This window comes from Pseudorca crassidens, chromosome 5, assembly GCF_039906515.1.
Source record: "Pseudorca crassidens isolate mPseCra1 chromosome 5, mPseCra1.hap1, whole genome shotgun sequence".
Classification (NCBI taxonomy): domain Eukaryota; kingdom Metazoa; phylum Chordata; class Mammalia; order Artiodactyla; family Delphinidae; genus Pseudorca; species Pseudorca crassidens.
This window is the reverse complement of record NC_090300.1, coordinates 65554835-65559577: the sequence shown is the minus strand read 5'-3', so window position 1 is coordinate 65559577 and position 4743 is coordinate 65554835. Positions and strand designations below refer to the sequence as shown.

General features: G+C 41.7%; 1 pseudogene; it reads left to right on the top strand.

The window, feature by feature from the left end:
- The first annotated feature begins 1207 nt into the window (after nucleotides 1-1207).
- Nucleotides 1208-3134, top strand: LOC137224952 (actin-related protein 3 pseudogene; annotated as a pseudogene).
- The last annotated feature ends 1609 nt before the right edge of the window (nucleotides 3135-4743 follow it).

Sequence of the window (4743 nt, the reverse complement as noted above, 5' to 3'; positions counted from 1 at the left end):
GTATATTAAAAGATACACAGTGAAAATCTCCCTCCCACCCACACAGCCCCCTCACCTCTGCCAGTAGTTAACCACTATTTTTTTTGGCCGCACTGCACGGCTTGCAGGACCTTACCCACGCCCTCGGCAGTGAAAGCATGGAATTCTAACCATTGGGCAACCAGGGAATTCCCTATTTGACCACAATTGTTTGTTGTGTATCTTTCTGTTACCCGAAAACTGAGCTCGCCTCGGTGGACCAAAAGACACAACCAAGCCAAAGATTGGGAGAAGGAAGGGTTTATTACTCACAGCAGGTAAGGAGAACACTGGGATCTTTCCCAAAGCAGTGTCTCCCCAAACAGCAAAACTGGGGACCTTTTAACCACTTAACCACTAAGGGTTCTTAACCACTAAGGGTATGTGCATATTCATACAGGGGCTTGGGTGGTGAATGTATGTTCATGAAGGGAGCTGGAGCCGAGGAGAATTCGGTGTAGAAGTGGAGCAAAGGTTGGCAGAGTCCAAGCTTTAGTTGATTGAAGTCACAGAGGGTCAGAAAAGGTCAACATCATCATTCCCCAAATTCTGACCAGTCTGGGATCTTAGCTTGTAGTTAACACCGGTGTGGGGATCTGAGTTCCTGCAAACAACTCAGATATGTATTAGATTGTTAGGTATATCCCTTGAAGAGCACTCTGTTGACTATTGTTTCTGAACTGCTTTTCCTTTGTTTCTCCCTTCTACAGTAAAAGTCAAGCTCCGCACTTTGCTTTTTTATTTAATAATGTGTGTTAGAGATCCTTCCATAACAATATATAGGGAGTTTCCTTATTCTGTTTCACAGCTGCATGGTATTCCATTTGTTCCACCAAATGGATATAATTTACTCAATCAGACCGTTATCGGTAGATATCTAGACTGTTTTTAACATTTTGGTATTATAAAAAATGCTGCAGTGAATAACTTGACAATGCCTTATTTTGCACATACTCAGTTATATCTGTTAGGATAAATTCATAGAAGTGAATTGCTGGGTCAAAGACCAATTATAAAGTATTGAAAAATTAAGCCGCTGACCGAGCCTGCTGCTCTCTCGCTACTGCTTTGGCTTCCCGGCTCCCCCCAACCCCCCGGATGGAAAGGGCGGCCCGGCCACAGATGGTCAGAGAGCTTCTAGCTCTCGCCACCCACCCCTGGCCCCAACCAGCACAGAGCAGATGGCAGCAGCAGGCGAAGAGGAAGATGACGGGACGGCTGCCGGCCTGTGTGGGGGACTGTGGCACAGGGTATACAAAACTAGGATATGCTGGAAATACGGAACCACGGTTTATCATCCCTTCCCGTATTGCTATTAAGGAGTCAGCGGAAGTGGGTGATCAAGCACAAAGGAGGGTGATGAAAGGTGTTGATGACCTAGACTCCTTCACTGATGATGAAGCAATAGAAAAATCTACATATGCAACAAAGTGGCCAATCCGCCGTGGTATAGTTGAAGACCGGGACTCGATGGAAAGGTTTATGGAGCAAGTGATCTTTAACTATTTAAGGGCGGAACCTGAAGACCATTATTTTCTTTTGACTGAACCTCCACTGAATACTCCAGAAAACAGGGAATATACTGCTGAAATAATGTTTGAGTCCTTCAATGTTCCAGGCTTGTACATTGCTGTACAGGCTGTTCTTGCCTTAGCTGCATCCTGGACCACCAGACAAGTAGGAGAACGGACGCTGACTGGTACAGTAATAGACAGTGGAGATGGTGTCACTCGTGTCATCCCTGTGGCTGAAGGGTATGTGATTGGCAGCTGTATTAAGCACATTCCAATCGCAGGATGAGATATAACATATTTTATTCAGCAATTGCTGAGAGACCGAGAAGTAGGAATTCCTCCAGAGCAATCCTTGGAAACTGCTAAGGCAGTAAAGGAGAGCTATAGTTATGTCTGCCCAGATTAACAAGTATGATACAGATGGATCAAAGTGGATTAAACAGTATACTGGAATCAATGCTATCTCAAAGAAAGAATTTTCCATTGACGTTGGATATGAGAGATTCTTGGGACCTGAAATTTTTTTTCATCCAGAGTTTGCTAATCCAGACTTTACTCAGCCTATCTCAGAAGTTGTAGAAGAAGTAATTCAGAATTGTCCTATTGATGTCAGACGTCCTCTCTACAAGAATATTGTCCTCTCTGGAGGTTCAACCATGTTCAGGGACTTTAGACGTCGCTTGCAAAGAGATTGGAAAAGAACTGTAGATGCCAGGCTGAAATTAAGTGAGAATTGAGTGGTGGTAGATTGAAGCCAAAGCCTACTGATGTACAAGTCATTACATATCACATGCAGTGATATGCAGTTTGGTTTGGAGGATCCATGCTGGCTTCCACACCTGAGTTCTACCAAGTATGCCACACCAAAAAGGATTATGAAGAAATTGGACCTAGCATTTTTTTGTCACAATCCAGTGTTTGGAGTCATATCATAAAATTGGCTTCATAGTTATTGGGATTAGGGAGGTGGGGAAGAAATAATCTTTCTGATTACCTGTTTTGTCTGGATGGCTGGTTTTGAGGTTGTAAACCTGACTTGAAATAATAAGACCAAACATAATAATACAGAATATTTTAATAAGTATATCAACATGTGAATGTAGAGGAGAGCCAAAATGATTAAGTGATTTTCTTTAGATTGAATATTTGAATCTTATGTGTAACAAAAAGAAGTGTGTTTTAGTTCTTTCTGTGCCCTGGTATTTTGTATATTATTGAATTATCCAAGATTTGATGGGATTTATTGGTATGTAGATAGCTCTATAATGCTTGAATTGTACACTCTGAAGTGTGCAATGCAGGAGCTTGTTTATATTTCATACTTTTTATACTCTGAGGAAAAAACGTCAAAGAAAAACTAGTATTTGAGGGAAAAAAAGTGACCAAGTAAAAGACAAATACAAAAAATAGCCTATGAGACTTGGCTTACACACACACTCATGGGATTCCAGTTATTACGAAGTGCTTCCATACCCTGTGCCCCCCAATGGTTTTCTTTGCAAGTGCTTTTGGAACTAAGAAGCTAGTATCTTGGATTAATTGATGCCTGCTAGTGCTTTCTGATTCCTTGCATTCTGTTTCTCTCTTTAAAGGAACAGTAAAGACAAGGAACAGTAAAGACAAGACTGTTGGACCAGCATTTCTGCCGTGTCATTTCTTATTAAAAAATGAATAATTTGATTACCCAAATTGGTATATTTAAAGCCTAACACCATTCTAATTTATTTTTTTATTAACTTATTAATTTATTTATTTTTGGCTGAGTTGGGTCTTCGTTGCTGTGCACGTGCTCTCTCTAGTTGTGGCGAGTGGGGGCTACTCTTCGTTGCGGTGAGCAGGCTTCTCATTGCGGTGACTTCTCTTGTTGCAGAGCACGGACTCTAGGCATGCGGGCTTCAGTAGTTGTGGTTCGCGGGCTCCAGAGCGCAGGCTCAGTAGTTGTGGCTCACGGGCTTAGTTGCTCTGCAGCATGTGGGATCTTCCCGGACCAGGGCTCGAGCCTGTGTCCCCTGCCTTGGCAGGCAGATTCTTAACCACTATGCCATCAGGGAAGCCCACAAGTTTCTTTTCAATACTTGTTTCAAGCTCTTTAATCTCTTTATAAGTTAACTAATAAATCTATTTTCTTCAAACCTCTGCAGTAGTTCTCTAAAAATCACAACCGTTGGTTAGCAAGCTGACTTTTTTATGTGCTCTAAACAAATAATTGTGAACTTTTAATATGTTGAGTGCTTTCATTTTGATAACTGGACCTCCATTTGATATTTTCATTTGTGTAACTCATTTGCAGTTTGAAAATTTTTTTACTTCCAGTCCCTGACATATCATGGAAAGTTAATTTTCATTGCATTTTAAAATATCTGGATCATAAAGAACAAGTGATGAAAATAAGTTAAAACTGAAAAAAATTAAGCTAAAACCACCAGTATTTGAAGGTATTGTTACTGTGCCCACAGTAACAACTCACCTTTATAAAGCATTTTAGGGTGTACTGACATTTTATCACCAAGAGAGGTATCAACACTGCTATCCTCATAGAAATTTGAAGGAACTGAAATTATAAGAAACTTCAAAACGATCATACTTTGCATAGTTACTGGCACCAAAACTGAAATCAAGACTTTTCATTCCAAAATTCTCTGCTTTCTAACTATATAATGCTGTCTCCTGAAGTAGCCAGGCCGGGGCAGGGGTAGGGGGATGGGGGGGGTGTGAAAGAGGCAATTTTATTCATCCACAATTTATGTTCTCCTCTTGTTACCGCACCAAACTGGGGTCTGCTTGCCCATTTGTAGTAAAGCCAATCTACTGATACCAGGTTGAGTTGAAGGAAAGCGCAGCATTTATTGTAAAGTTGCCAATATAAGGAGAATGGGTGGCTCATGCTCTAAGGCCCCAAACTCCCTGAAAGTTTTCAGCAAAGCGTTTTTAAAGGAGTGGGGGGGGGGGGTGTCTCAGGGCAAGTGATCAGCTCGTGCACAGTTCTCTGATTGGCTGATGGTGAGGCAACAGGGTGGTGCCACAGAGGTTGACATTATCAATCCTCAGGCTCCAGTAGGCCTGGGGACCATGTGCTCATGATCATCAAGTACTTAACATGTTCCATTTGGTGGGGACTTTCACATCTGTAAAATAACTCGGGAAATGTGCATCAGATACAATTATCTACTTACTCCAGAGAGGAGCTAAAGCAGAGAATATGGGGGAGGGG